Here is a 12,016-nt window from a genome sequence, read left to right on the forward strand (position 1 = left end):
ACTAAAATACCGTCATAAATCTCACACACACAAACAAACACACTCACGTCACTGTGTAAATGCCTGTCTTAACAACAAATTTAATAACCAGAGAAAAAATATCCTTCTCAAAGCTGAATTGGGCCTATTTGGGAGTTTGTGCATTCATGTGTGTCCCATACAGCTGGAAAACTCTATACCGTATTGAGAAAAACAACTACTGATTCCCTCACCTGCCCCCCTCTTTCTCTCTTTTTTCAGTTTAATTGTTGAGGGCAACACTGAAACTGAGTCCAGTTGAGATCCCCCAGGGCAGCCTCCTTGGACGTGCACTATTACCACAAGACGCCACAATCACAAGCAGCCACAGCAAGGAGTAGAAGGGTCAAAGCCACAGCAGCGGAGAGCAGGAATCAAATATATTTGCTATGACACTCTCAAATAATGTGCAACGGAGAAGTTCTCGGTATGGATTTCCAGATAAACTTTTCAACCTTTGTCTGTCTGTGGAAATAGTCACCCTGCTTAACATTCACACAGTAACACGCCGGGGAAAAGTTTACTCCAAATGCATATGGAAAAAAAAGAACAATAATATTTTCTAATTTGCTAATTAGATCCCCTGTCACCGACGGAACTGGCAAGGCTGTGCTTTTTGGGAATGGAGCGTGCCTCGGACCAATCCAAAAGCTCAGTTGAAACAAAGATAAACAATAAACACTGCGTGCTGTGCACTGGCTTTCCCTCCATCTTTAAACAGCTTCAACGCCTTCAGAGTTGTTACATAAGATCTCAAAAAGCAACACTCAGCCTCTGATGTAACAGCTCTAAGGGTAGAAAAACCTCAATCTGCAAATTATCTAACTTGATTTAATTTTGTTTTCGAAAACGATTAAGATGTAATTAGTCTGAAGTCAAAACGAAACGCTTGCTGAGGTGGAGTAAACCTTTGGCCTGTAGCCTCACTGCCCTTTCGGAGAAAAATAATACTAACATGTATCTAATATATCACATTATTTAATTATAGAAAACTGAGTTCAGGTTGAGGTCGCATTAGATACATAATAGATAACTCAATAGATAAATATGTTAGAGTTGCATATGGCTTACAGCAAATTAAAAGGAGCATGCATGCATTTTTTATTATTATTTTTAAGTATTACGCTTGACAGTTTTTTACACTTTTGCACAGTTGCTGTTGGTTTCCTTTTATATCAATATGAAATCAACTTGCAGAGACATAAATCTTGTGGAAAGCTAATCCATAATGATAAACATTTAAACCACATTTGCTTTCCCCTCAAGGTTACCTTATCACTATGTGCTAATGCAGATGGAAGCAGATACTGAATTACAATTCTAGCAGTGTGGTGCATTCATGTGATGATGGGTGTAGTCCTTGTAAAGCGGTGTCTTTACATTGTCGTGACAGAAGACTGACTGACGTGCATCTGTGCTTGAACCTGTGCAAATGACTTTGCAGAAATCTTCTAACTTCAGTGGCTTTGCGTGAAATTATGTACTGTCCTTGCCATGTTGTTTTCTTACACCAGCAGTCACATAGTACATCTGTCTGGGGAAAAATAAATGGATTAAAGAGATGGTTCAAGTTCTCATTTCAGTAAATAAGAGCATTAGTAGAATTCATTATTTAAACCAGGAGGACTCTGAGGACAGAGGAGAATATGTAATACATATTTTAAATGCTTTTTTAATCCATTAATCCAATCAAATAGTTATTGATGTTCTAAACATATACATTCTTTTACACTTACTGGTGAGTCTGCCAATTCAAACCATCTAACATTCAGTCTATAAGCATCCCCTTGGCTTTAAAATATCACTTTTCAACATTCATCCATTATGAAAGCTCAGTGATATTTGTCATTTGACTTGGTTAATCAGAAAAAGCAATGATGTTGCAATGTAGCAAGTTTGTCTTGTCTGTGTGTTTGTTTGAATCCAGCGATCATGCTACGAGTAAAATTTGCTTCACCTTCTGTATGAACGCACAGAGTCTACAGCTATGATAGTGCTTCTGTGAAGCTGTACGTAGACATAGCTAAATGCTAGCGTCTGCATGCTAAGATGCTCACAATAACATTGCTAACAAGGTTATGTCTAGATGGTAACCCAAGATTCAGGCAAGTCCTGCAAGATGGTTAAAGTTAGGCATTGATTTTTGAATGGTTATGGTTAGATGGTTTTCGCAAATCTAGGGTTACCATATAGACATGATGAATGGTTACCATGTTTACCATCTTAGTTAAGCGTCTTAGCATGCTAACATTTGCAAATTAGCCCTAAACACAAAGTACAGGTGAGGCATTTTAGGATGACCAGAATGACATTAATTTGCAGGTATTTGTTCAAGAATTAAAGCACTGGATAATTTTAAGTTTTGACCTCGTGATAGCGAAAGTTAAAATGTCAGGGGGTCACCAAAGGAGTGGGGAACATGAATGTGTGTGCCAAAGTCATTTCACTTAAAATCACACATTTTATCCACGGCGCTAGAAGCAAAGTCAGGGGATCAACAAAGTCAGTAGGATTCATCCTATGTGAACCATGAACATCTATGCAAAAATCCATGACGATCCATCCAATAGTTGTTGAGATATTTCAGTCTGGACCAAAGTTGCGGACTGAACAACAGACTGACATTACCATCTATCAAGCCATGCTGCTAGCGTGGCTAAAAGTCTAAAACTTCTCTTTTTCTCTTATCTGCAAAAATAACAGCAGTCATGCAAAAGATGTTACAGAACAGATTGTGAGAGATAATAAACCATTCAAGCATCACAGGGGAATGTGTGTGCAATATTACATCTCTGGTTAACACCTCTATGACAGCAGTAGCAATTAAATCAACATACAGTCATGTCATGTAATGCAGTAAAGAACAACTTGCAAGCCATTCACAATACGTGCAACAAAAGTGACGATTAGAGTTAGAGTGCATCTGACAAAGCATCATAATAAAAATGTTGGATGCTGTGGCCATTTAGAGGGGTATCTTTCTGTTTTACCTGTATTTAAGAGGGAAAGAGGCAGAAAGAAAGAATAAGCCACAGACTGCAGCACTGCACTGGACACAGTGGAAGAGGAATACATGAGACCTAAGTAAAGACTGAAACAAAAGAATGAGATAGAGCGAAGGAGAAAAGAAATGCAGTTTGGTGGATTTTGTAATGATATGCTGCAGCATCAGATGGGAAGGAAGAAAGATTGTAGCCAAGAGCAAACAGACTACAGGAGATGGAGAGGCTGAAAAACAGATGGGACCCACACACGCCTTACTAAACACATATGAAATAGCAATAGTTGTTCACTGATCATACACTCAGACCAAAAGGATTTTTTGCACACACGCGCACACACGCGCGCGCACACACACACGCACACACGCACACGCACACTCGATGGTGTTTTAAGCCCCCAACACCTCCTTCCAGGCAGCGCTGCAACCGTTGACTTCAAGGCACCTAACCCTAACCCTAACCCTAACCTTAACCTTAACCCTAACCATAACCATTGCCTAATCCTAGTGCCTTTCAGGCAGCGCTGTCTGGAAGGAGATGTTGGGGGCTTAAAACAACGATAGACCACACGCTCACACACTCTCACACACACACACACACACACACACACACACACACACACACACACACACACACACACACACACACACACACAAACACACTCAAGTAGCCTTCTGCTAATTGCATCTCCCTCTTCAGGAATCTATTCTCTTTTAAATATGTAGTTTAAGTCATTAATGCACAATGAATACTATTTCCATTACACAAGGGCAACACACGCACACATGTACACACACACGCACGCACGCAAGACACACACACATGCACGCACCCCCCCTCCCCCTCCCCCACACACACACACACACACACACCAGTTGAATCCCATGCTCCTGTTTGACAGTGTGAATGTGGCTGATCAATACTGATATCCAAGTTAACCTAGATCAGCATTTCCTGATGAGGAGCTCAAATGTAGCACATACGTAAAACATTCATGATTACATCCCAGAGCAGTAGGAGCTAAATTAAATCATCCTTAATACAACAAATCATTACCGGACATCCCCTTTATACACTTTAATTTTTTTCATTAAAATGCTTCAGGATTTTAACTTAGACAAGATCAGATGTTGTAGTGAAGTCATTCCATCTAAATTACCAAAACCAATCAATTCCACTGAGCGCCTCAAGCCAATTCAGCAATCACTGAAATGCTAAGTCATGATTTAAACTTAAAAAAAAGCTTTAAGGAAAAGGGTGACTTAAGCAAAACCACTCCAGTTTTACGGCCACATAAATATGAAGCACTTAAGGTAATCTATAGAAGGAGCATCATTTGTGACTCAGCACGGCCTCTCAGCTAATGACCTGCCACTTCTTGTGCCAATAAGAGTAATTACATTCATAGAGTTTAAAACTCTTGTCGACCTGCTCATGTCTGAGCTGATCTGAAAACAGTCCATCACTGATCATATATCTTATTCAACCCAGTCTGAATAAGGTCCTGTGTGTGACAACTGTACAGTATATATGGGAGATAAAGAGAATAAACTAGCGTGTGTGTGATCTCCCATTCTCACGCTGACCATTTTGATGTTGTACAGAGAGTTAAAATGTAAAAAGGTCAGCTCAGGTCCAGATTATCATTTTTATACCCAAACAAACTACTGTTACGGTTCTCTCTGGACCTGGCATTCTGTGTATCAGTTTGGCTTCCAGAAAATAACAAGATCAATGATTTCACTGTGCATGCGGGGTCAATAAAGACATCAGTTAACCTATTCGTCATATTGGATAATACATAATGAGCCGGGCGTGGCTTCAAGGAATTTTATAGAGGTTACACCCTACACAAGCACTGAATATCAATATTAAAGGAATATTCCTTCATAAATATACCTCCTTAAATACATGTAGGATCTGAACGGTTTGTAGCTTGCTCCTTTGTGCAGAACAGTTACAATAAAGTTTAATGGTGACAGAGAATCACAGAAACAAATGTAACAAAACAATCATAGAAACTTCCCAAAGCAGCATAATTCAGTTATCCGCCATTGAGCTATCTGAGTTTAAAGCTATAGTGTGTAGTTTATGTCGCCCCCATGAGGAATTCTAAGTAATGACAAGAAAACTGTTGGCTCGTCTACATGATACAAGCTTTCCGTGATTGCGCAACACGTATGTATGTAACGGACGTTCATTAATATCAAAGCTTTAAGTTTGTTGTTCCAAACACTCCAGAAAATCCCTACTGTGTGTGACTGCCACCATCTTATCGATACCTTTTTTTTCTTCTTCTATTACAGTGGAAATTTGAGTTTTTACTCTGGCTCGGGCCTGGGGATTGGGTCAGGCTTGGACAGAAACTATACAGATTTATGGAGAATCAGGATTATTTGAGCCAGATCATAGCTTTATTCCTTGTGACCTGTCAAATTGGTTTTATTTAACTTTTCCCAAGTCTTTCCTTGTGTGTATTGGTGACCTAACTAGTTTCCCAAAAAGTTATGCATGTTATGCCTCTTAAAGTGATGGTTCGGAGTAATTTCACCCTAGGGTCCTTTGCACCATGACCTCGAGCCAAACACCCCCCCAGAAGCTTTTTTCATCTGGGTCTAACATTGGGAGAGTTTAGCGGGAGAGGTTATCAGTTATCACTCTGCTAGGTTAGGGGGGTCATGGGCCCACGTTTGTATCTCGTAAGTTACCCCACTAATAATGCCCGAAATGATACCAAACGTCTACAGTAGTACAAATAGGTTATGTACTCATAAAACGATGGATTGGAAAGTTTGTAAGTACACCAGAAGTTTATAAACACTTGCCTGCTCTCTTCTGCTAGCTGCTGCTGCTGCTGCTACCTGCAGTTAGACGAGTGCTTAGGGCCGTCTACAAATTACAACACCGAAAAGAGATAAAACAAAAATATTTATTAATTTAATGATTAAATAAGGTAATGTCTCCAAACTTACCTCAATTATTACTTGTCTCCTGCTAGTTATACTACAGCACTTACTTAAAAAAAAAAAGTTAAATTAATAAATATGTTTGTTGTATCTCTTTTTGGTGTTGTAATTTGTAGACGGCCCTAAGCACAGCAGAGAGCGGAAGCCAGCAGGCAAGTGTTATTTACATAAACTTCTGGTGTACTTACAAACTTTCCAATCCATTGTTTTATGAGTACATAACCTATTTGTACTACTGTAGACGTTTCGTATCATTTCGGGCATTATTAGTGGGGTAACTTACAAGATACAAACGCGGGTCCATTAGCCCCTGCGCTAAGCTATTCAGCTGATAACGCTACTCTACGCTAACTCTCCCAATGTTCGACCCAGGTGAAAAAAGCTTGGTGCAAAGGACCCTAGGGTGAAATTACTCTGAACCATCACTTTAAGCTCCACTGGAAGTATTGTGGTTAGCCCAACAGTAAAAGATGTTGTTAATAACTAGTACTGCAAGTATTTTCAAATCTTTGAGCAGTCATTTTTTTTATCTTTTTAATTTACAATGCAGAAGAGTAAAAAGTATCAGCTAACGCCTTCCTGTACATTATATACTGCTACAGTAATACTACATACCACGAATGAGAACTCAAAGATATGCAAATTGTTTGTTTTGAGTGAGAACTAGTTGGCTTCTATCAGATCTAGAGTTTTAGATTGGCACTCAGACTGGCAGTTATTGTCAGTACATTATTTCTCTCTCTTGCTGCCCCCGCCCCTTCATCATAATCTCTTTTTTTCCTTCTATCTTTATCTTTTCTCTATCTCTGCCTTACTTAAGTCCATTATTTCTCCATTAAAATCCAGGATGACCCTAGAAATTGCCTCCAATTACTGGGTCCTAATGAAAAAACACATTGCATTAGTGGAGAGGCGCCGTCTCTGCATGTCAAGCTGCCTGGGCCTTGACCAAAGCAGATAATATTCTCTGTCCGACCTACCTGTTACACTCTTTTAACCAGCATCTGTGAGTCAGTGAGTGTGAGTGTGAGTGTGTGTGTGTGTGTGTGTGTGTGTGTGTGTGTGTGTGTGTGTGTGTGTGTGTGTGTGTGTGTGTGTGTGTGTGTGTGCGCGCGCGCCCCCAAACTGTCTGGGTTGTCTCAGGGTGAGCAGGATTGCAGTAAAATGAAATCAGGAAGAAACACAACCACAACAAAGCTCCACATGCAGCAAGCATTACATTACACTGACGCTTTTATCCAAAGCGACTTACAATTGCTATATAAATGTCAGAGGTCACACACCTCTGGAACAACTAGGGGTTAAGTGTCTTGCTCAGGGACACATTGGTTGATGTATCGCAGTGGGAATTGAAGCCAGATCTCCCACACCAAAGGCATGTGTCATATCCACTGCGCCATCGCCACTCCAAATACCTGAAGTGCCCAGCATTGCTTTCATGTGCTGCCTCTGTTTGAAGCCATGCTACTAGCATGCTAGTTATTTGGCTAGATTTTCAAGATAGCAAGGGCTATACAGTATCAGGGGTTCTCAAGCTGTGGGACGGTCCCAATTCCTGCCATGGTGGCTGACACTTGATGATCTCTTTAAGGGGGGTACGCCTCCTTAATTACTCTCATGATCAACAGCCTGGCTGTTTGATGATCAGATGGATCCTGGGCATTTCATGTATTTTGGTCAGCATTCTTACAGTTGGAGCAGTTCCACAATTTGACATCCCACATGGCTGCTGTCAAAGAATCTGTTACAAACTGTAGTGAGCTTGTTTTAATATCATTAGAGTAGTATTTCACTCCGCTGTCTAGTCTTTTTTTTTTTTTGTCAACATCTCTGAGGGTACAACCATCTTGCCTACTCCACAGACAACACTGACTAGGGCTTCGGTGATTATGTTCAGTGTGAGAATAGAAGTAGTATGTTTTGGCCATAAGAAGGGTAAGCGTGAGTTAATAAATTAATACTGATTCTGATTCATCTGTAGAAAAGCGGTAAAGATCCAGGCTATCGAGATTTACTCAGACAGAAAACTCACAGTATGTCCAAAAGCAATGCTTGGTCAGGTGCCTTTGGCGTTTGTTACTGATGCAAAAAAGTCTCCTTTAGTGTCTAGCCCTTTGGTGTTATATTTAGACGAGCTTGGCCGGGACTCTTGGTGTCACTTTTTGACGCGCTGGGTAGGGACAGAATTGGCGCCATTCATAAAATGTATGTTTAAGTGACATGCGGCACAAGAACGGGACATTTGGGTTTGGGAAAAGATTGTGGGTGGGGTTCCAAAATTTACGTTTCAATGTGTGACAGTTTGACTTTATCCGTTTTAAGAAGTTTTTATTTTGTATATTTTCCTGGTTGTCACGAGTGACACGTGGGACAAGAACGGGACACGAACCCCAGGCTTCTGGGTGAAAATCCTGGGGCGTTTGACCCATCCATCCCACCAAACCTGCCGATTCTTTCACGCTACTCGCTACCATTGTCACCCTTCATACTTTGTCATCTTACAGCGCCGCGGGCGAGTTGCTGCTATGCCCAGAGCGTTCCATACAGACGCTAAAGGGGGATTTTTGCGTCGGTATGTGACCCTGACTGCTACTGACCAACCGTCAGTATTTGACAAGTTGGGAATGAGAACAGGTTGGATAACCAGCATGTAAAATAGAAGAGCCCTGTGTCTTTTGTGTCTAAAGTTTTGGGCGGTTTAATGGTTGATAAAGCATTAATTAAAGAAAGAGCAACATGACAGAAAATGTTTGAAAACCACAGGGCTTGATGATCCTCTAGTCTACCTCATCGATTCAACTCGTTGGGACACGTTATTGCATATTTGCTGTAAATAAAGAAAAGGAAGAGGGATTGGGATTGACAGAGCCGCGGTCAAATTAAACTTTAATGAAACTTGTGGGGTCATTGCACCACTGCAGCAACAAGTAGTAAGAGGATAGAGCAGTGTACAATAAGATATTAAAAAGCCTTCCTTCTTCTTTTTCTATCTTCTTTATCATCACCATCCTTTGTGCGCTATATCTAATGAAGCAAAAATGAAAAAGGGAGGCAGGGTTAGAGAGAAAGATATTAAAGGTCATGCATGAAATAAAGTCTCAGAAACGAAGTGCAACTCGGTGTCTAGTGAGTTATTTGTACAGACCACTTGATCATTCAACCCACACTTTTGAGTTTCAGTTTTTTTCATTTCTCTATCTCTTTTAGCACAGCAATAATTTACTCCTTTTCTTTTTTGTTGGTCTCTTGCATTTCACCCTTCTTGACTTCCCTACCTGTAAATCCCTATATCTCCTTTATCCTCCTTCTAAAAATTGCCCTGTCATTTCTCTGCTGCATTGCCTATCCTTTTGTGTTTATCGCCGCATCTTCTCCGTGTCACCTTTGACGCCTCTCCCGAGCGAGCAAACAATTGTGCTTGAAGCTGTGGTTCATCTCGGCTGTCCAAGTGAAATGGCATCAGAATCCAGTAATCATAACTGTAAATAATACACAGGAAGGTACAGTGCTTATTTCAAGGAATGCACGAAATGTGTGTTTTTTTATGTGCTGTCTCGTCCCGCTCTCATTTTATCACCTATGCACAGCCTCAGCAATAATCTCATATCACATAGTTTCATTTCAGAGTGTTCTCTGCAGCCATATTTCTTCTCTGACACATTGTTCTTCGTAAGAAAGGTGTGCATCCAAACCAACACGTCTTTGATTTTGTCGAATAAGTCGGGTGCACTCTGCCGTGCATCACCTCTTCGTCTCTTTGCTTTGGCAAGACTTGTCTACCTTTATTTCCTCTTCACACAATCTACTCTATCCTCACTGGGTCTAAAGGTTTATTTAATCCGCAAAGATGATTGGACGTAAATGAGAAACGTCTCCTCTGTGTTTGTGATTCATCTGTTGGTACAATAACTTTGATGTCCCTTAACTTCCCAAGAACTTGTATATGCGCCACTGAGGAAAAGGAGTATGTATAACCAACACTATCACAAGATAAATACCAAGAAATGAAGGTTGCAGTTTTACTCAAATAAAACACGCCTCTTGTCTGCAAAGACAAATGATTAGTGTCTTTATGTGCACTGAATCGACATTTTAGTTTACACTTGGATTATGACTGCATCGGTGCCAGGTGACAGGCCGAGATTGCCATCATTTAAGCCACAAAATGAAATGACTCAAATGGCATTCAAATGAGGTCAGGTGGAACATGTGCCTCTTCTACAAAAGAAACTGCTCAGCCGCACAGAGATCCAAACTAATGGAGCGTTCAGGTGCTCCTCACCAACGTGTTAAGTCAAACATTTACAAAACTCTCACCATGAATTTGTCCTCAAAGAACGAACAAAGCGTAGTACAAAGCGTGGTGATCCTGGACAAGTTTATTGGTGCCTGAGTGTCCTCCAAATTCAGGCAAAAAGTTCTTGATTTTGGAGCGACCTTTGAAGCAGGACCTTGTGACTGAAAGTTTCAGATCAAAGTGTAGCGACAGAGGGGGAAAAGATGCTTACCACGTAATGAGAGACGAAGATGAAAGGACACATGAAGAAAGAGGTAGAGGAGTCTGATTATTGTTTGGTAGATAACAGAAAGATCAACCAAAAGAAGATGTGATCAAAGGAAGCCACACCGTTGAGATGGATGGCGTTTTACAACTCTCCCTGCAAAGTGTGTGTCTTTCCATGTGTGGCAGTATCCGTGTGTGTGTGTGTGTGTGTGTGTGTGTGTGTGTGTGTGTGTGTGTGTGTGTGTGTGTGTTCCATTAATAATCTTCTCCTCCTCTGAGCCTCCCAGTGGCTTCACTATTGTTTGAGACTCAGTGACTGCACATTACTGATAAGGAAAATTACACTGTCAGAATGTATCAGTGCGAAAATCATTTGTGTGTTTGTACTGTAGGAGACAGAGGGTTTTCTTGCTCGGGCATATGTCAGCGTGCATGTGTGCGCTTTGAAAGTGTTTTTATCCCTCCTCCGGGGAGACCCCACGCACCGTCTGTCTCTGACTGATTCAGTATTCATTGCCACAGAGAGACAGGAAAGAGACTGACTGAGAGGGAGGAGGAGGGAGGAAGGAAGGAAAGAAGGAAGGAAGGAAGGAAGGAAGGAAGGAAGGAAGGAAGGAAGGAAGGAAGGAAGGAAGGAAGGAAGGAAGGAAGGAAGGAAGAGGAGAGAACATGTTTATGAGGAAAAAAGTAAAAAGGGTGTTAATGCTAGAGGTAATTTTCATTAACATTAAAACTGTCTCAACAGATGTCTCCACTCTCCTTACAACCGCCTCCTCAAATGCAGCAATTTTACATCCAGATGTTCGATGTCACCTGTGCTTCCAAAATGACTTTCTTTTCTTACCGTCGTGTCTGCAGCCATTTTATAAGAGAAGGTGCTGCAGACTTTCTATTTTGTTTTGTATCTCTTTTTCTTTTCCCTCTTCCCCAAATGGTGGATCTCGCTGTGAAAAAAAGAAGAAGTACAGAGCAGCTGAAGAGGTGAGAGGGGCGTAGGAGGAAGACAGGGAGACGAGAGGAGGCGGAGGAAGAGAGGCAGGAAAATAAAAGAATGAGGTGAGGGAAGAAAGACAGAGAAAATGGAGGTTGGAGGAGGAGGTGTTTTCCATCCTGCTGGTTTTTCCATTAGGGTTTTTAAATCTAATAGGAAGCTAAGAGGGAGACAAGAGGGAGACAGGAGGACCAAGACAGAAGCCAGATAAAGGAAATACAGAAAATGTCCAATGGAAAAATATACATATATATATATATTAAAAATAAAGATAACGAAAGAGAAAGAGAAAGAGTGCATTAATGGACTGAAGCGTTATATCTCTTACTCTTACTGGAACTGCATACCAATATAACACTCGATAGGGGGTGTGTTTGTGGGCAGAGAGACAGACGGAAGCTGTGTGTGTTGCACTCGGGTGAGTTTCCACAGTGTTTTAGCTGTGTCTACATTTCCATCTCTAATCAATCTGCTTGGCGGGGGCAATCACAGTGTGTGTGTGCGTGCATGTGCACATGAGAGGAGACGGAGGTGA

At 41.1% G+C, this 12,016-nt stretch overlaps 1 protein-coding gene across 4 annotated transcripts in view; it reads right to left on the minus strand.

The window, feature by feature from the left end:
• Positions 1-12,016, minus strand: part of htr2cl1 (5-hydroxytryptamine (serotonin) receptor 2C, G protein-coupled-like 1) — a 146,206-nt gene that overhangs the window by 87,480 nt on the left and 46,710 nt on the right. The gene's annotated exons all lie outside the window — the stretch shown is intronic.

The sequence above is a fragment of the Perca fluviatilis genome, chromosome 14 (genome assembly GCF_010015445.1).
Source record: "Perca fluviatilis chromosome 14, GENO_Pfluv_1.0, whole genome shotgun sequence".
In the NCBI taxonomy this organism is placed as follows: domain Eukaryota; kingdom Metazoa; phylum Chordata; class Actinopteri; order Perciformes; family Percidae; genus Perca; species Perca fluviatilis.